Raw genomic sequence first — 21,905 nt, forward strand, 5'->3', positions numbered from 1 at the left:
ATTTGCTGAGACTGGCCTCAATCTTGTGATCCTTTTGACTCAGCCTCTTGGGTGTCGGCCACAGGTATGTACCACCAAGTCTGGCACCACATTAATTTTAGAATATTTTTATTACCCATTTAGCAGTCACTTCCCATTTCTTCCCAATGTCTATAACCATAAGAAACCACTAATCTACCTTCTTTCTCTATTGAATTTCTATCTGGACAATAATATAATATAATATAATATATATAATAATATATAGAATACAATTTAACATAATTATAATTATAATACAACATAATATATAAGTGGAATTATATAATATTTGGTATTCTATGATTAGTATCTTTCATTTAGCATAAGGTTTCCAAAGCTTATCCACACTATAGCATGTTATGGTACTTCATTTCCTTTAATGGATGAATAACATTCTATTATATACATTCCATTAAACTCAAATGCTACATTTTATTTGTTCACTCATCAGCTGATAAATATTTGGGTTGTTTCCACTTTTTGTCAATTGTGAATAATACTACTATGAATTTTAATATATAAGTTTTTACATTAATGTCTGTTTGTATTTCCATGTTGAAATGAAACCTAGGAGTGGGATTTCTGGATCATATAATGATTCCATGTTTAAACTTTTAAGAAACTGCTAGACTATTTTCCAGAGTAACTACAGCATTTTATATAGGGCATGAGGGCTCTGATTTCTCTATACTCAGACTGGTGCTTTCATCTTCTCTAATTATAATCTCTTCTCTAATCCTAGCCAGTACTGTGATGTCTTGGTTATTGTTGATTTGTAGTAAGTTTTGAAATATGATAGTGGCAGTCCTCCCATTTTGCTATTTTTCAAGATTGTCTTGGCTATTCAATTTTAGAATTAACTCATCGGTTAACACAAAGAAGTTAACTCAGATTATGATGAAGATTTTGTCAAACCTATACATCAGTTTGAAGAGCATTGCTATCTTAACAATGGTAAGTCTTTTGATCCATGAACACGTAATGCCTTTTTCAATTATTTAGTTCTTCTTTAACTTCTTTCAATAATGTTTTTTTAGTTTTCAGAGTAAATTTTGTACTTTTAAATTAAATTTATTCCTAAGTATTTTATTCTTGTATTGTAAAAGAAATTATTTTCTTATATCCATTTTTGGATTATTCATTGCAAATGTATAGAAATACAATTAGATTTTGTATACTGATCTTTTCTGAACTTGTTTATTAGTTCTAATAGTTTTTTGTGGATTTCCTAAGATTTTCTGCATACAAAGTCATGTCATATGTGAATGAGATAATTTTACTTCTTTCTTTCTAATCTGGATGACTTTTATTTCTTTCTTTTGTCTAATTGGTCTGGCTAGAGTCTTCATACTATGTTGAATAGAAGTTGAGAGGGTAGACATTGTTGTTTTGTTCCTAATCTTAGGGAAAAAGCATCTGGTCTTTCACTATTAGATATATTACCTGTGGGTTTTTTTGGTTTTGTTGTTGTTTTGTTTTGTTCTTCAGTTCAAAGAGTTTATTAGAGGAGCTTACAGAGTGGACTATGGCTTATCCCCGTGATGGACAGCTAGAGAAAAGGATGATCTACCTAGATAATAATGGCAGGAAGAAGTTTGGGGTATGGAATTTATATGAGGGTTTAAGGAATTTGGGCTCAGGAAAGGGGCTAGTTTCTCTCAATGTTTTGGGCAACAACCTAAATACTTTGTCTCAGCTTGGGCTCAAGCTTGCTGGGGAAAACCAACAGCTGCCTGGGTCACAGAGAAGTTCAGGCACTCTGTGATTTTTGGCCAGGACACTATCTGGACTTTTGTGGATGTCTTTTTATCAGGTTGAAGATGTTCCTTTCAATCCTAGTTTAAGTATTTACATCATGAAAGGGAGTTGGATTTTTTCAAATGCTTTTTGTGCATGTGTTGAGATTATCATATGATTTTGTCTTTTATTATACTCATGTGTTATATTACATTGATTAATGTTCAGAAGTAAACCAAGTTTACATGACTATGATAAGTCCCAGTAGGTCATGATCTATCATTCTTTTTATATGTTGCTGCATCCAGTTTGCTGATATTTTGTTGAAGATTTTGCATTCATTTTTATCAGAACTATGGGTCTGTAGCTTTCTTTTCTTGTAATATTTTTATTTGTTTTTTTATATCAGCATATTATTGGCCTCATAATAATGTGTTGGAAATTATTTACTGCTCTTCTATTTTTTGGAAGAGTTTTGTGAAAAGTGATATTACTTCTTTTCTTATTAATTCACATTTAACATTATTATTGATATAGATGTGCATCTGCCACTTTGGTTTGTATTTTTATATATCTCATGCCAATTTCATTCCACTATTCTCCTTTACTGCTTTCTTTTGCCTTAAATGAATGTTTTGTAATGGAGCACTTTAATTTCTTAATTATTTGTCTAAATTTTTTAAAGTATTTTTAGTAGTTGTTCTAAGTTTTGGCATGTACATATTAACTTATCAGAATTAGTTTCAGATTTATAATAGTTTAATATCAGTGATATATGGAAACATTATTCCTATATAAATCTATTCCCCTTTCTCCCTTTTTGTGGTATTATTTTAACACATATTACGTCTATTCCAAACCTAACATTCAACTGGATTTTACAGTATTACTATTATTACTTCACTATTTGTTATTTCCTTAGCTCACTACAACTTTGCTCTCACCTATTTTCTTTGTGCTATGTGATCTATTTGCCAATATTTTTGGAAACTGGATATTTTAGGCATACCTTGGAGATACTGCAGGTTTGGTTCCATACCACCGAAATGAAATGATTTTCACAGTAAAATGAATCACACAAATTTTAAAATTTCCCATTCCATATTAAAGTTACATTTATACTATATTATAGTTTACTAAATGTGTAGTAGCATTAAAATGCTAAAAATATACATACCTTAATTTAAAAGTACTTTATTACTAAAAATGCTAACAAACGTCTGAGTTTTCAGCAAGTTGTAATCTTTTTGCTGGTGGAAGGTCTTGCCTCAAAATTGATGCTTGCTGCTGACTGATCATGGTGATGGTTGCTGAAGTATGGGTGGCTGTGCAAATTTTTAAAAATGAGACAATAATAATTTGCCACATTGACTGATATTTTGTTTCATGAAAGCTCTGATGGATACCATTTTACCCACAGTAGAACTTCTTACAAAATTGGAGTTGATCCTCTGAAAACCTGCCACTGCTATTTCAGGTAATTTCATGTAATATCGTAAATACGTTTTTGTCATTTCAACAATGTTCACATCATCCTCTCTGAGAGGAGATTCTATCTCAAGAAGCCACTTTCTTTGGCTCATCCATGAGAAGCAATTCCTTATTCATTAAAATTTATCATAAGATTGCAGCACTTCAGCCACATCTTCAGTCTCCACGTCTGATTCTAGGTCTTTTGCTATTTTCACTACATCTGCAGTGACTTCCTCCACTGAAGTCTCAAACCCCCTCAAGGTCATCATGAGAATGGAATCAATTTCTTCAAACTCCTGTTAATGTTGATATTTTTATCTCCTCCCATGAATCACGAATGTTCTTAATGATATTTAGAATAGTGAATCATTTTCAGAAGGTTTTCACTATCAGAGGAATCACTATCTATGGAAGCTATAGACTTATGAAATGTATTTCTTAAATGATAAGACTTGAAATTTGAAATACTCTTTGACCACAGGCTTCAGAATGGGTGTTGTGTTAGCAGGCATGAAAATAATATTCATCTCATTGTACATCTCCACCAGAGCGCTTGGTGAAAGGTATGTTGTCAATAAGCAGTAATATTTTGAAGGAACTTTATTTTCTAAGCAATAGGTCTCAACATGGGCTTAAAATATTCAGTACACCCGATTGTAAACAGATGTGCTGTTATTCAGGCTTTGTTCTTCAATTTACAGAGCACAGGCAGAGTAGGTTCAGTATAAATCGTATGGGTCCTAGGATTTCTGGAAGAGCAAATGAGCATTGGTTTCAGCTTAAACGCATGAGCTGCATTAGCCTCTAAAAAGGGAAGCAGTTTGTCCTTTGAAACTTTTTTTTTTTTTAATGTATTCTTTTTAGATATACATGACAGTAGAATGTATTTTCCTTTTAAACTTTGAATCCAGGCATTGACTTCTCTCTAGCTATGAAAGAAAGTCCCAGATGGCATCTCCTTCCAATAAAAGGCTATTTCATTACAATGAAATGTATTGTTTCATGTAGCCACCTTTACTGATTATCTTAACTAGATCTTCTGCTGCTTCTTGCTGCTTCACTTTGCACTTTTATGTTTTGGAGATGACTTTTTTTCCTGAACCTTATGAACCAACCTATCTTAGTAACATCAGTGATCTCAGAGCACAGAGCTGGGGCTGGGGCTGAGGGGCTGCTTGCCTAGTACGTGTGAGGCACTGGGTTCAATCCTTAGCACTGCATACAGAAATAAAGTCATGCTGTCCATCTACAACTACAAAAAATAATTTTTTTAAAATCACAAATAACTATAACTATATAATAACAATAGAAAAGTTTGAAACATTTAGAGAATCATCAAAATGTGGCACAGAGTTTAAAAGTGAGCCCAGTGTCCTGGTTCACACCTGTAATCTCAGTGGCTCAGGAGGCTAAAGCAGAAAATCATGAGTTCAAATCTGGCCTCAGCAATTTAGTGAGGCCCTGTCTCAAAATAAAAAGTGTTGGGGATGTGGCTCAGTGATTAAGGGCCCCTGGGTTCAATTTCTGGTACAAAAAAAAAAAAAAAAAAGAAGAAGAAGAAGAAAGAAAATGAGTACATGCTGTTGGCAAAATGGCACCAAAAGACTTGCTCAATGTAGGATTGCCACAAACCTTCAAACCTTAAAAACATGCAATATCTGCAGAGTGAAATAATGTGAAGTGCAATTTTTTAAAAAAGTTATGCCTGTATGTTTTTTTCATAAACATATAAACCTATGATAAAGTTTTGGTTTTTATGTTTTGTTTGGTTTTGTTGCAGTACCAGGGATTGAACACAGGGGTGTTCTACCACTGAGCTACAATCCCAGTCCTTTTGGTTTTTTTATTTTGAGACAAGGTCTCACTAAGTTACTGATCCTCAAACTTGTGGATTCTCCTGCCTCAACCTCCCAAGTAGCTGGAAATTTAGGCATGCACTTCTATAAATCAAGTACAGTAAGAGATTAAGAAGTAATAATTAAATAGAACAGTTATAACAATATAACAATACTGTATTAAAAGTTATGTGAATGTGGACTCTCTCAAAATATCTTATTGTACTCTAGTCACCCTTCTTCTTGTGATAATGTGACATGTGATATAATACCTATGTGATGAAATGAAGCGAGGTGAATGGCACAGGCATTGTGCCAGCACCAGACTCTACATTAGGGTTACTTGAACACAAGCACTATGATATAACAGTCAACCTGAGAACCAAGTCAGCTGCTAATTGAAAAATACAAGGCAGGGCAAAAGGATGAATCATGTCCTAGGCAAGATGGAGCAGGACAGTAAAATATTTCATCATATAATACTGAACAGCATGAAATTTAAATCTTATTGTTTAATTTGGAATTTTTCATTTAATATTTTCAAATTGCACTTGAGTATAGGTAGCTGAAGGAAAAGTAAAACTATGGATAAGAGGGGCCTGCTGCATAGAGAACTCCTGTGGAACCATTCTCCAGCCTCCCCCAATGTTAACATCTTGCACGACTACAGAACATCTATCAAGAAATTGACATCAGTACACTCTATAGAATTTATTTAAATTTTAGAAGTTGTGCATGGTTTTGTGTGTGTGTGTGTGAGTGTCTATGCAGTTCTGTCACATAGGGTGACTTGCATGACCATCACAACATTCAAGATATTAAGCTCTCCCGTCACCTCAAGACTCTTCCATGTCACTTTATAGCTTCACCCATCTCCTGACTCCTCCATAACACCACTTTATAACCACACCCATAGTCTCTCTCCCATGCATGACTCCTGGCAACCTCTCCTGGCAAACTCTCTTGCTGAGTAGCAGCCGTGGTAGTTCCATAATATGGCTATATCACAGTTCATTTAACCATTCACCCACAAAAGGACATTTGGATAGTTTATAGTTTAGGGCCATTGTAAACAAAATTGCATGAGCATCCATGTAACAAGTTTTTGTGTGGCAGTAAATCATATTTCTGGATATATGGCCAAGAATGTACTGCTGCACTGTATGATAATTCCAGCTTTTATTTTGACAGGTGTTGCCAAGTAGTGTGGTCTGAATTTCCCCTTTATATTGAGTTGCACCTGCAGTTATATCAGGGATTCTTGGTTGGCTCCAACAAAGCCTGGTTGTGTATACTTATTTTAAGGAAAATAATGAAGTTCTTTTTAAAAATTTCAATTCAGATTTGTTACAAATCCTACAGGAATCAAAGTTTAGTATGAATGTTTCACTTTTATAAGCCAGTAACTTATGGCTCCAACCCAGACCCTGAAGGACCAGGGATCCAACAGGACATGCCTACCTAGCATGTCTCCTGGCATCACAATGATGAACACAATGTATTCAAAATTGAACTCAGTCATCTCCCACCCACCCCATCCTGCTTCAAGTTTATTCCCTATCCTGCCTTCCCCATTATTGGCCCAACAGAATCAAGCATCAAGATAAATTCTTTCCTCTACCTTATACCTTATTCTCTAAGCAATCAAAAAATTCTCTTTCTTCTGCTTCCTTGATAGCCCTTACTTGACCCACCCCCCCATATGTACCTCCTGCCTTCCTTTATCTTGGCTTTTCATTATTTCTCTTGTATGACAATAAGTTTTCAGAGAATGAAACTAATTTCTCAAAGAATGGTTTGCAATCTATAGTCCTTCTAAGAGCCCATGAGTTAATAACAAAAAGAGCCACTATTTTTTTCATTTTTTGTGAACTAATGATGTAAAATCCTATATATTTTATTTTCATATACAACAAAGGATTCATTATAATAATCAGCTGAGTTACTAATTATTGTTACAATAATTTGTATTAATAAACTAAAATTATATTAGTAGAATTCTCTGATTACTACAAATAAGTCTGACTGAATGCAATGATATTGTACATAAAGAGTTGGAATTTCCCTAATTTTCAGAAAGAATGCCTTCTGATTGTGTTGTGGTTTTCGGTTCCTGCTTTTTTACTTTTTAATTATAACTTCCCATATATGCAGATTTATATACTATGGTTTATGCTTATAACTATACTTAAAGATAAATTTTAATTCAAATACTAATCATTCAGGGCTGGGGTTGTAGCTCAGTGGTGGAGTGCTTACCTCACACATGGGGCACTGGGTTTGATCCTCAGTACCACATAAAAATAAATAAAGGCATTGTGTTCATCTACAACTAAAAATATTTTTTAAAAATAATCATTTATAACTGATGCTAAAGTTAATGTATATATAATCCTCCAAACTTGTTTTTTTTTTAAGTAAATTTTTACCTTAATGACTCAGTTCTTTTTCTTCAGGAATATGACAACAGCTGGGGCATGGGAAGTTATGGAATCATTACTTTTCCTTGAAAAATGGACCACAGTCAAAAAAGTGAGAACCTCTGTCTATGATCATCTCACTTTTAATTCCAGCCTTCCTTCTTCAAACATACATACACTGTCTCTTTAGTCTGCACTGCCAAAAAGTGATCTGAGATCTTTGCTAATACAATATACAATCATGTCATTTTTTCCTTTTTGGTGTGTGTGTGGTACTGAGAATTGAACCCAGGGTCACTCTACCACTGACCCATATCTCCAGCCTCTGAATCCTTCTCGCTTCCTGTTTCACCACGTGATATTCTTTCATGTGTTCCTGCCATTGTGATGCCATCTTCCATGAGGCCCCTCTCTAAAGGCCAAGCAGATTGGGCCACCTGATGTTGGACTTTCAGTCTCCAAAACTGTGAGCCACATAAACCTTTTTTAAATAAAGTATACAGCTTCAGATATTTGTTATAGCAACAGAAAACAGATTAAAATATAGTTTATCAGACTTTCCTATTTTTGATGACCTTGACGGTTTAAAGAATACTCAGTCAGGTATTTTATAAAACAATTTTTTTAATTGGATTTGTCTTAGGTTTTTCTCACGATTAGGCTAAAGTTATGTGTTTAAAGGAGGACCACAGGAGTAAAGTATTATTTTTATTGTATCATAACAAGGAAACATACTGACAACGTGCCTTATCATTGTTGATGTTAACTTCAACCTGCAGACTGAGGAAGAATTTGTCAGAGTTCTGGACTATAAAATTATTATTTTCCTCTCTTTTCATACTGTGTTCTTTAGAAGGAAGTCACTATGCATAGCCTATACTCAAGGAATAGGAAATTATGCTCTATTTCCTTGAGTGTAGAATATCTATATAAAATATTTAAAATTCTGCATCAGAGATTTATCTATTTGCCCCTTCCTTTATTTTAAATATTTACCTCTATCTGGAATTCTAAAATAACAAAACAACTTTAAAATTTTCCAATGGCTTAGTACACATTTTATTTCTTCTTCATTCCAAAATATCAGCTATGGTTCAGCAAGTGCCTCTGCTCCACATAGTAACTCAGAAACCCAGGGGCACTTAACCAATGAACCCTTTTTTTTTTTTTAATATTTTATTTAGTTACAGGGTCTTGATGAGTTGCTTAGTGCCTTGCTAAGTTGCTGAGGCTGGCTTTGAACTTGTGATCCTCCTGTCTCAGCCTTACGAGCCTCTGGGATTACAGGTAAGTGCCACTACTCCTGGCACAGGTAGCTGCATCTTCTGAAACATACAACTTCATCAATTGCCAAGGCAGAGGAAGAGCTCTGGAATGTTTCACACCAGCAAGCAAAGGTGTCAACTTAGCAATGCCATTTCTACCCATAGTTCATTGACCAGATTTAGTTTAACACAGATGTGCCTAAATACAAGGGGGTGAGAAAGTCTAATCCCTTCCCCCATCATCCCCACCCCTGTGCCTGCAAGGAGAGAGAATCAGACATGAATGAGTAGTAGGAGTTCTATCACAAGTCTCCTACCCCAATTGCCCACAAAACAAAATCCTTTCTCCAGTTACTATTCAGCTGAAATGCTATGAACCTTCACTACTTGTTCCAGACTTAACTTTGGATTCCACCCAAGGCTCCATTAGCACTTTGTATATATCAATGTTAAAACAAGTATGTTAGGTTGTAGCCATGCTTTTGACCTTGGTATCCTCGGCATCAATGTCTTTTACATTGAAAAGAGTCAATAAACTTTTACTATTTATTGAATTAATTGAATGGAGGAGTTCTTAAAATTTATAACCAAATGTTTCACTGTAACTTCTTCTATAATAAAATTACCTGTATGGAATTTATTGGCAATTCAAGTAGAATTTTTTCCCTCATTAATTTTAAATGAGGGGCTGGGATTGTGGCTAAGGGTAGAGCACTTGCCTAGCATGCCTGAGGCACTGGGTTCGAGTCTCAGCACCACATATAAAAAATGAATAAAATAAAGGTCCATCAACATCTAAAAAATATATTTAAAAAAATTTTAAATGAAGTATTTAATCATAACTTTAAATAGATTTTTACCTAGATTGGAATAAGAAATTCTGGATCTCAACACAGAATTTTATTTCTAATTTACTTTGGAGGCATGAATTAAATGTGTATTTAAAAATTATTCTTTCTTTTTTAAACTGTAAGCTACCTTTCATAATTTCTCCCTCTCTTTCTCTCTCTCTATCCCCCCATACCTCTCTCTCTCCCTTTCCCCCCCCCCCCAATATTATACATTAAATTCAGTGGGCCTCTAGCACTGAGCTACATCCCCAGTTGTTTTGTAATTATCTGTAATTTGTGTCCTGTGCCTGACCAGTAATTATTTTTTAATTGTTCAGAAAGGACATCTTTATGTTGTTAGTGATTGGTTTTTGTTGTTGTTATTGTTTGTTTATATGTTTTTTTACTTAACGATTTTTTTCTTGTATTGGGCATAGAACCTAGCTAGAGGTGCTTTACCACTGAGCTACATTCCCAGCCTTATTTTAAAATTTTGAGACAGGGTCTTACTAAGTTGCCTGGGGCCTCACTAAGTTGCTGAGTCTGGCTTCGAACTTGTTACTTTCCTGCTTGGCCTCCCATGTTGTTGGGATTACAAATGTGTACCACTGTGCTTGTTGTTGGTTTTTATTTGTAAGTTTTATTTGTATGCTTTTAACTTGCTTACCTCTTTTGTAATGTCAGAATTCTATTTTAACACATGGTCAGGAAAAGAGAACACCTTAATTGCAGGTGGAATCTTTTTTTTCCTGTGGTGCTGGGGATTGAACCCAGGGCCTTATGCTTGCAAGGCAGGCACTCTACCAACTGCACTATCTCCCCAGCTGATTTATTTGGTTTTTTTGTTGGAGATAAGTTCTGGCCCTGTTGCCCAGGTTGGCCTCCAACTCCTGGGCTCAGCCTCCCAGGTAGTGGAGACTACAGGCATGTGCCAACTTGCCCAGCAGGAATACATTTTTTAATACAATGATTAACCATATTTGCTTAGTGACTACATCATACAAAAGAGTGTGCTTCCCACTGGAATGGTAGAGGAGAAGATTTAAAGGAGAATAAGATCTTACAGAGCTCATTATGACAAATATAAAGACAGTATAAAAGCAAACCACAATAATAGACAATAGTCATAGGTAACAAATGATCACTATATCTGTGTCATAACACTAAGTCCTCTGAGTTCAAGTATGGTACTCAGAGGAGAAGGGAGAGAAACTGGAGCTAAGAGGAATAGTTAGAAAGCCATGTTCATAGTCCAGTCATGAAATTCAGATCTAAAACAAATTACACACTTCATAGCACAAAGACAACATTTAGCTTGCACTGTGACTGAATTCCTTGCATAAGGAAAATGTTTTAAGTGTATTTTTTTTATGTTTAGGTGTGTTTTATTCCTGTTGTTTTTCACAAAATTAGTAATTGTGTATGTGTGAACTTTTCTAGAAGATAGTGCATTTATGAGGAAACCAAAAATATTTTGACTTCCTAGATGCAAAAATATATATTCTTTTTTTAGTAGATTAGAATTTATCATAACTGAACATCAGTTTGAATTAGTAGTCAAGGAAACTACAAATCCCTGATTTGTAGTTCAATCAAAGAGAATTTAATGACTATACTTTGGACAGCACAAATAGGATTTATATGGAAACTTAAAAATCATACCAAATACAGAAATGAAATCCTGAAAGGAGGAAATAAAAACAGGAACATTTCCATTTCTTTGCAAACAGCTGCATTTCATCACGTTTGAGAAATTTGTTAATTATTTTGCTATGATTTCTCAATGTTGAAATCACCAGTTATTGTGTAAATTAAGAAAGAATTTTTGTAATGTGACCAAAGTGGGAAAGAAATTATTTGTTTAAAATGTAGAAGGAGGAAGTGAAATTCAGGCAAAGTTCTAGTTAATTTGACCCTGAAATCCTAAGGTGACAGAACTAATAGAGTATTGAAAAAACATTCATGGAGAAATCAAAAACCCTCCAGAATTTCTTAATCTGTTGCTCAACAATAAGGATACTTAATAAAATAGGCTCTAGGTTATCAATGGCATTGCCTAGTACTAGACCAACCTCTTAGAGATCACTCACACCTTTAAAATAAATAATATATATATGTACATACATATATATATGTGTGTGTGTGTATATATATATATATATATATAATGAGTTTGCACAACTATATCAGGAACTGAAATCAGAAAAGGGGTAAATGATGAAGTTACAGTATTCCAAGGGGTAAGAATTTCATTAGAATTTATTCCCCTTTAACTTGAATTTTTACAAGGCAGTGTGGTAGATTTAAAAGAGGATGAAACTGACCTGAGTCCAAATTCCAACTCCACCACTTACTGTGTTTCTTTGAGCAACTTGTTAGCTCTATGAGGTTTATATTATTCATTTATATGGAAACAATACCTATAAAACCCTTGTGAGAATTATACTGTGGGTTTTTTTTTTCCTTTTGTTTTGCTTTTGTTTGTTTGTTTGTTTTGGTACCAGGGACAGGATCTCACTGACTTGCTTAGGGTCTTGCTGAGTTGCTGAGGCTGGCTTTGAACGTACAATCCTCTTGCCTCAGCCTCCGAGCTGCTGGGATTACAGGCATGTGCCACACCCTACCACCTCCCCACTCAGTTAGAATTATACTATTTATTAAGAGATTAGCACTTTGTAAGCATTCAATAAACAAAAGCCAATATTATTTCCTTTGCCTTTTCCGTTATCTTGGGTCTGAGTGTCAATCACCAAGTTTTGATAATTTAGGCTCCTGATCCCTCTCAGTTCTCTCCATACCACAATATCATCTGCCACCTGGATTATTTGTCAGTTTTCTGGCAGCTTTCTCTGAAGTCAATCTAGAGAAATTAGCAAAGATTTTGATCCTATTACTCCTGTATTTGATATGCATGAATAATTTCCCATTATCTTTGAGATTAAGTTCTAAATCCCACTATCTTTGGAATTAAGCACCTAACTCTGGCCCTACTCCATCCAGTATCATTATTTTTGCCACTTGTCACCATATATCTTAGCACTTCTTTCAATCTCTTCTTCAGCCCACCCTTGCCTCTAGCCTCGGGGCTTCCAAACATACTGTTTCAGCCCCACTTGTCACCAGTTTACCCACCTCTCTCATTTGTCTACCTAGAACTCATCATTCAGGTCTCAGCTAGAACTTCCTAGACAAGTTTTTACCTCTGTTACTTTCTTCTATAAACACTGGCTTCCCTTTTTGTAGAACTTGTCACACTTAAAAGTTGTTTCAATCAGTATTGCTTACTTTCTTTTTCTTTTTGGTGCTGGGGATTGAACCCAGCAGTGCTCTACCACTGAGTCACATCTCCAGCCCTTTTTATTTCTTATTTTGAGACAGGGTCTTGCTAAATTGCGTAAAGCCTTGCTGTGTTCCTGAAACTGGCTTTGAACTTGCAATCCTCCTGCCTCAGCCTCCAAGCTACTAGGTTTTACAGGTGTGCACTACCACACCCACATCAATCAGCCTGCCTTACTTTCTAAAAACTCTTTGAGGGCATGAATGATATCTGCTTAGTTCCTACTGCAACCTGAGATCCTACCACATTGCTAGATAGTAGCTACTAGATAAACACGATCAAACAAGTACTTCACTAAGAGCATGGGAATCTGGCACATGGCAAAGACAACTACTAGAAGTATATTGTTGACAGGTTCAATGGTGCGCACCTGTAATCCCAGCTACTTGGGAGATGGAGGCAGGAGGATCACAAGTTTGAGGCCAGCCTTGGCAACTTAGTGTCTCAAAATAAAAAGGGCTGGGGATGGAGCTCAGTGGTAAAAGTGCCCATGGGTTCAACCCCAATACTGTAAAATAATAAATAAATAAATAAATAAATAAATAAATAGATAGATAAATAAAAATTTTAAAATAGAGTGTTAAAAACAATTGAAGAGCTTAGAACCCAGGATGCCTTTCACAAAGTGTTTTTAAACTTTAAACATGTCTCTAAAAGTAGCTCAACTTCAAATATCCCTTTCAGGAAATGCTCTTACTTTTAAAACTATGGTGATTCTTCTAGGTGTGGTCCTTCCCTCTGCTCCCTGCCTTTGCTTCTTCTATCCAGGACTGCCCAACTATCCTCAATTCCTGCAGTCCCCTGGGTGCCTTACACTCTAAAGAGTTGATTGTGTCTCTCCCTTCTCACTCATCATCTCTCTCCTCTATGCTTGCTCTGCTGTCTTAGAATTCTCTACACCTAGCACACATCGGGCCGGTAGGTGCTTAGATTTTGTTTGGTAAGTAAATGAATTCAGAATTGATTTAAACACTGCATCTTTCTGGTTGAGGGATTTGTGCTTTCAGAATTAAAGTAAGACCAACAATGACATATATGTGTTAGAGTCTTAAACACAGCTTGACTCTCCTTGATATCTCCAATTCAGCCATGATCATGGCAGTCCTGTCATGTGCCAAGTGCAGGGCCAGACACCATAGCAGAGGGAGATTCAAGGACCCTTTAGTAGGATAGAAGGAAACTGGCAACCTACTAATGTAATGGAGATTTCCTGAAAATGCTATTAGAGGAAATAGGAAAAACTATTTCATTCTGATGGTATCTGGTTGAACTTAAGACTTATTAGTAGGGTTTCTACAAGCAGAGTAGCTGGGGAAGAACATAGCAAATCAAGGGGTCAGAGCAGAGAAGAGTGTGAGTGTACAGCACAACCAGGAACAGTGAACTTTCCTCAGAGGCTGGAGGTAAAATACACAGAAGCTCTGAGATATTATTTAGGGTTTTTTGTTTGTTTGTTTTGATTTTTGGTACTGGGAATTGAACCCAGGGGTGCTTAACCACTGGGTCACACCCCCAGTTCCTTTTTTGTATTTCATTTAGAGACAGGGTCTCACTGAGTTGCTTAGGGCTTCACTAAGTTGCTGAGACTTGCTTTGCACTCATGATCCTCCTGCCTCAGCCTCATGAGCTGCTGGGGTTACAGGTATGTGCCACCGTGCCTGGCTAATTAGGGTTTTTATTAACTATTTAGTAGGCTAATTGATCAAGCAGCTTGTTTCAAACAGTCACTTGTAGTTCTTGCTAGCACAGTATTGGCACTAGCAGTAGAAATACTTCCTTTTACCCAGTCCTCTGGTTTATATTGAATAATATTATTTCCTCTAAGTTATTTCCTAGCTCAAAAGGTAAATGATTAATACTGAGACCATCTCAAGAATTAGAGTTGGATGATTTTTTTTCCCCAGGGGGCAGGGTTTACTGGGGATTGAACCTGGAGGCTCTTTACCACTGAGCCACATCCTCAGTCCTTTTTCTTTTATATTTTAGGACAGCCTATCACTAAGTTGCTTAGGGCTTCACTTAAGTTGCTAAGACTGGCCTTGAACTTGTGATACTCCCACCTCAGCCACCTCTCCTGGCAAGATACATTTCTGCAGTTTGGATGGTGTCAGAAGACCCAGGAAGGAAATTCTCTTCTCTGTTTGATCTAATTTTCAATAAGCAGGAGCTTAAATTGGAGGGATATTGAGCCCTAAAAAACCAGAAAGTGATCATCAATATTTGGAAATAAAAATACACTAGTCTGGATATTACAAACCCAAATTATGTACCATTTCCTAGCAACCCATGCACCTCAAGGGGCAACAAAATGCTGGGTGCTTGTGGGTTGGGGTCAAGTTCTGCTCCTGTGGCAGAGGATGTTCTCATAGGCCACTCTGGCTCAGGGTACAGATGCTTGGGACGCCCTTCTGTTTTATGAAAGGTAGTTACACAGTCAAAGGGCAGGTCCACAAGTTGAGAGAAAAATTACTTCACCCTAACCTTTCCGCATCTGGTCTTCTCTGGAGAGCCACAGTTATTGTCCCACCCCCTGCATATTCTCCTAACATCCACAACAGAGATGAAACTAGATCCTCTGCACCCCTAGCCAGACCCCACAGGGGAAGCACCAGCTGAGTATTGAGTAGGATGCAGTTGCTGTAACCATGCACTTGAAGGTCCTTAATGACTTTAAATAAGTAGCACTGCTGTGTGTCAAGTGAATATTGATGCCCTGGACAAAAAGTACTGTTAACACAAAATGATTTCCTCTGTTAATACAGACAATTTTGATTTTCTTGGGTCATCCTAATCAGAATGAGTAAATCTAGATCAAACAGGATAGTAGATGTAAATTTGCTAAACTATAAGTGGATACAAGGATATCCACTTTGCTTTATTTTTCTTAAGCAAACGAATTTCACTCTAAGCTCCATTTCCCCTGAATGGTGAGGCAATTATAATCTTTTTAAAACTTTTTAAGCAGACTCCCTGATCAGGATCTCCCAAGAGTCTCAAGAAACTACAAAGTCAGAAAACTCAGGGGAGACTTCAAAGCTTCAGTCTGCCATGGTCACATCAGTAAAGCTCATAGGGTAGTTATTGACCAAAGACTGGAGGCTCCTTTTCTGAGCTCTTTGGCTCCCCCGGTATGTTTAGTTTCCCCAGGAGCTACCCACCTTCCAACAAACCTCTTGCCATCACCCTAGACTCCAAAGAGTGGAATGGAGGACTTCTCTTAACACTTCTATTAAATGAGTCGTTAATGTAACCTTATTTAGAAAATACCAAGAGCTCCTTTTTTATTATAGCATCTCTGTTTATTCTATGAAAGTATATTTTCTGTTATTGCTCTAAGATATTAATTTAGGTCTTTATTTTATTTGCATTGCCTGTTTCCTCTAAGTTCCTCTTCTCAAAATGTTTATTTCAATCTTTCCTATCAGTGACTTTCATCAAGTATCTGATTGACTGAATGTATGGCTTAAGCACTAAAGAACTAAGTGGAAAATCTGTGATGGGTCATACCACAGGCAATTGAACAAAACCAGACATTTGATTGTGGGCTCCAAATATTAGTGTCTATGGTTGTTTTCTCTTGGATCAGACATTTGCCCCAGAAAAGAATTCTATTGACTCCTGCTTGGGAAATAATTCGTCATCCAGATCAGTAGGGGCAGGTGGAGAGCTAGGGGACTAGCTGCTGGCTCAGAATGCAGTGTTTTACTTCATCTCGCTGTTTGCATTATGGCCTGTAGCCCTGCCCTTAGGACTGCCTTTTCCTTTTTTTCTTATATTATGGTGCTGGGGATCAAACCCATGGCCTCAAGCATATTAGGCAAGTGCTCTACCACTGAGCCACACCCCCAACCCTTTTTTTGTGCCTTGAGTCTCAAATCCACACTCTCTGGTTCATCCTCTCCAAAAAATGATCTTTGCATCCTTCTTTCCTTTGGGCTAAGAAGGAACAGCAACCTGCTTTCCTGGCCAAGGGGAGAAGATCTGAGAGTTGGACTGCTCCACCTAGACTTCCAACCAGTCTTCTATTCTTAGTCCTGCCATTCACTCCTGCTTCAGGGTAGCCTAGTCTTTTCATAGTTCTAGGGCAAAAGCCAGCTTGCTTTCTGTTGGCTTCCCCTTCTACAGGCACTGGGTTGTCAGGTTTCCCCAGTTGTCCTAAATTATCACTCATCCCCACTGGATTACAAAATTCTAATGAAGTTTCTCATTTGTTGTCATCATCTTCTGCTTTTCCATTGCCCTTGTTGCCTTAAGAATTTTAAACCTTCTTTTGTTGCTGTTTTAATGGGATTTGGAAGAGAGAAGAGATAATCCTGTATGTCTGCCACCATTTTTAACAGCAGTTTCATAGCATATTCTTTACATCATAAATTGTGGTAGTCTCAGCCTTTAAGAATGATTTCTCTTTGGGAGAGTAGTCAAAAGTCTGAGAGATCCTTAGTCAAATTCCCTTTCCTAGGCCTGGAGTCCCTAGCACTCACCATAATTAATTATTTTTTCTCAATTTTTTTGGGAAATAACCTTAATAAATTATTAATTCTGAACAATTAATAAGTTATTATTCATTGAATAGGACAAACTTATCTGGGATTAAAACATTTTTTAAAAGACAAAATGCATATATTGCATCAAATAAAACATGTAGTACACACAGAACTTCTGGGAAAAATATTTCTGCCCCCAAATCATACCTACTTGGCTCTTTTATTTTTAAATACCTTGTTTATTATTTCAAGTGAAATAATAACAATGTTAATCAAATGTTAGCACTGTCCATAACTCTTGCCCTTGAGGAAATAACGCAAGGGGATTAAAAATACCTCTTGCCTTCCAAGCAGTCACACTATATCATTGTTATCAAATTGGCTCTGGGTGGTAAGAAATTATAAGAGCATCACTGTTCAAACATTTATTCAAGAAAAGTTAATCTTACCAGCGGAAGGCTGAAACCAGTACAGATAATAACAGGTGTTCTCAAGTATTGAGTTAGGAAGAGTACAAAGGGGACCAGAGACTAACTTTTAACTGATTCTTATGTCTTTGATTCCTAAAAATCTGCTGATTTATTATTTTTTAATTTAATTTTATTCTATTCTATTCTATTTTATATTTGTAGTGCTGGGGATTGAATGTAGGAGTGTTCAAACACTGAAATATATCCCCAGCTCTTTTATTTTTTATTTTGAGACAGGGTCTTGCTAAGCTGTTGTGGCTGGCCTCAAACCTGCAATCCTCCTTCTTTAGATTTCCACCACAAAAAAAATAATAATGAATAAAAAGTAGGCATAGTCTGAACAATGTGATCATTCTTGATTTTTGAATAGGATTCCCAGTCAATTAGAGTCAAAGCTGGTAACCTTTAAAGGCCAAGTGGAAAGAAATTGTCATTGATACAAAATAAGGATAACCATAGAATGATGACCTTTATGTGGCTAAGAATCTTTCTTCATAGGCATATCCAGAGCATAGTTCTTTTTGAGTTCTGGTAGTGTTGTTTTTAACAATTTGGTTTTTTTTTTTACCTTTCTTCTTTTGTGTATTTTATCACTGAGTCACATCCCCAGATCTCTTATTATTTCTTAGCAGAAATTTCCAGTGATAGAATTGCTCAGTAAAAATTAGTAGGCATGTCTTTTTTTACATTATGCAAAAAGAACCTTCTGTCCTATTATATAATCCAGGGCCTCCAACGACGTAAGTAAATGAGAAACAGAATGCTTTATTTCATGTCAAAAGGAAGAGAATGAAGAGGAATTTCCCCCCAACAATCACATATATGGATTCTTGGAAAATAACTTCTGGTATGCTTTCCTCAGACTAACAGAATAAAACTGGCCTAAATGTAATGAAATTCCAATGAACAACCCTTTTCATTCCACACGAGCAGTCTTTCAGCTTTGTTGCAAGATAACATCTATCAAGCTGTAGCTTATGCAAAGAAGGTTGTCAGTGACTAAGACATTAGTGCATGTTATGTTTTAAGGATTAAATGTGGAAACTGTTTTACCCTATTGTTGATGAATGCAGTGAGATAAAACTTTCAGAGTCATTATGAAACTGAAAGTTGCAGTTTGGGGCATGTGCTACACAATATAACCTCCATTCCTGAAGAGGTGATCAACTTTAAACTGATTGAGAATCTTGGTCTTTTACTCCTCTGTTGATTTCAGGGGATTCCTGGAATTTAAAACATTCTCCATGCTCTACTATTTCCTTCTCTATCTTGAAACTATTCGTAGAATAGTAAATGTGCCATGCACATAACTCAACAGTTATGTTCAGCATTCTGTGCCCTACAGAAGCCTCTGAGGAGGAGCAAATCACCTTGTATACTCATCTCCATTTAATTGATAGCAGGACATGTGTCTACTTGTAGCCTGTGTTATTTATTGATAAGATATTTGTTCCCACAAAGAACTTTAGGTACACACACTACTGTGCAGATATGTTTTAACGTTTGTTTCTGTTTCCCTTTCTCTGCAGGGTTGCATGGAAAACTCATTATCAAAACCAAGACCTCACTCAGTATACTCAGGGCTGTGGAGTGTAACTGCAAAATTTTCCTTCTTCAGCTCATTTTGTCTCTTTGCCACCTTAAGGAAATAGTAGTTAATTGAAAGGTCACACTCCTATTGTTTCCCCTTCAACAAATAGCATTTTTGCAAAAGCAGGTGCAAATATAGCCTTTCGCATGAGAGCTCTAATGTTCATTAATGTATGTATTATTTGATAGTGACCTCACCATTTTTTAGCTTGCAAATAAGCTAATGCTGGTGAAAATTTTTCTGCAACTTTGATTGTTAAATATATCACCAGTTTCAGTTTTTCATTAATGAAATAATTCAGACTTAATCTTAAATTATCAAAGTATTTCCAATATTACATAAAATACAAAAAAAAAAAAAAAGTCTATCTGAAATGCATTGATCTTAGGCAAAACCCAAACTGCATAACATCAATGCCTTTCATCCACATAGTCATATCCAAAAGTAGGAAAAATAACCCCTCTGTTGAGCAGTATAAGAGGTAGATGCAAGTGGCTAAAGATGGATACTGACTGAGAATTTTGTTTTGCACAAGTGTGTGACCTTGAGTTTACATATTTTCATAGATGTTGCATTTATACAGGTTTACAAACAGACCACAAACTAATCAAACTGTTTAAACCTTAAAGAACTCTTACCTATATCTCACTATCATGAAGGCATTAAGGAGGGATTAAATGGATTGTTGCTGTTTCCCCCAATTCTTTTACTTAGATTCACGCATTTCATCTAAATCTAGAGACAGATAAGCTAGCATTACTAATTACCACAGAGTGAAATTATGCCATACTGTAAAAATATAAACATTATCATTAAATGGTGTATCATCACATATTTTGTCTGTCCTTGTTTAGACCCAGCTAGTGTCCTGGAGAAAAAAATCACATATATTAGAAAAAGAAAAAAAGAAAAAGACTTGGCACTCTTAATGTCTTCTATATACTCACCTGCACTAAAAGCAGAATATTGCTAGAGAAAAAATCCACAAGCATGCTATATATCTTGCTTTGATTTACCTCCTCTGTTCTCAGAAGATAATGTGGCCTCATATTCCATCAAGAGAAGAGACCCTTCAAAGAGGAAATACAAGGTTCTTCCTTCTGTCACAAAACAGCAGTCACACCCTTCCCCTTGCTGAACCCCGCCTTTCCCTCCCCACTGTTTCTGGGATGAAGGGCCTTTGCTCCTGGCAAGGCAGCATCTCCACATGCAGCCTCCATCCCATCCCTCTCACTACTCCAAGCTAGGCTGAGTTTCTCCCTCTCTGCTCTGTCACCTCCATCACTGTACAAAGGGCCCCAGCATCCTCCCATCTTACAAAGAACATTTCACTGACTCTACACGACCTTCCAACTACCACCTCATCCTCTGCTGCCTCTATGGCAAGATTTCTAGGGAAAAGTGCATCCTCACTCCATGCTCTTCAGCTCTTTCCAATCTGGCTTCTGTCTCACTCAGCTACATCTGCTGTGCTGGGACTTCTCCCGTGACTCCTGGGTGCGATTCCAGGGATCATCTCTCTGCTCTCTGCTCTTCCTACTTGATCTCATCATCAGCATTTAGCACTTCATATCACTAGAGTATATGGGAGTATTCAAGAGCTTATTTTTACTTATACAGTAATTGTTCTATTTATTATTACATTATTATGCTTTTTCTCTTTCACCCTTCTCCTTGCTTACAAATCCACCTCACAGACTTCTTCTTCGGTCCATCCCCACTCTTTCTCTGTTATTCATTTCCAAATGTGTGAATGTCCCAAGACTAAAGCCTATAATCATTTGATGCAGTACAAATTTTACTTATTCATTTATGGTAGTCCCCGCTTGTCCATGATTTTACTCTTGATTGTTTCATTATCCATGTCACCTGTAATCTTCAAATATTAAATGGAAACGTTCCAGAAGTAAACAATTGATAAGTTTTGATTCATACCATACAGAGTAGTGTGATGAAATCTCACACAGTCCTGCTCTGTCCTGCCTGGGACAATGAATTAATCCCTTTGTCCAGCATACCCACCCTCCTGATCATTAGTCATTTAGTCGCCAACTAAGCTATCAGATTAACTGTGGGAGTATTCAAGCACTTATTTTTACTTAATACAGTAATTGTTCTATTTTATTATTATGTTATTAATTTCCTACTTTCTAAATCTTAAATTCATAATTTATAAACCATAGGTATACATATAAAATTAAAAAACATAGTACATATAGGGTTCAATATTGCCTGTGGGTTCAGATATCCACTGTGAGTCTCTAAATGTACACCTTGTGACTAAAGGACAACTACTGTAACTAATCTTGTCAACACAGACATAACTTCCCAAAGGACAATTTATACCACTTGTTAAAAGCACTGAATTGGGCTGTGGGGGTGGAATAGCTCAGTGGTAGAGCAATTGGCTACCATGCAGGAGCCTCTGGGTTTGATCCCTAG

The 21,905-nt window shown here is 36.4% G+C and overlaps 1 long non-coding RNA gene across 1 annotated transcript; it reads left to right on the forward strand.

Annotated features, from left to right (window-relative positions):
- Positions 1 to 563: 563 nt before the first annotated feature.
- LOC306661470 lies at positions 564 to 19,552 on the forward strand. The gene is made up of 4 exons (XR_013763880.1): positions 564 to 975; positions 3,152 to 3,235; positions 18,600 to 18,719; positions 19,402 to 19,552. It is a non-coding gene; the product is annotated as an uncharacterized lncRNA (long non-coding RNA).
- The last annotated feature ends 2,353 nt before the right edge of the window (positions 19,553 to 21,905 follow it).

This window comes from Sciurus vulgaris (assembly GCF_902686455.1).
Source record: "Sciurus vulgaris genome assembly, chromosome: 5".
NCBI classification, from domain to species: domain Eukaryota; kingdom Metazoa; phylum Chordata; class Mammalia; order Rodentia; family Sciuridae; genus Sciurus; species Sciurus vulgaris.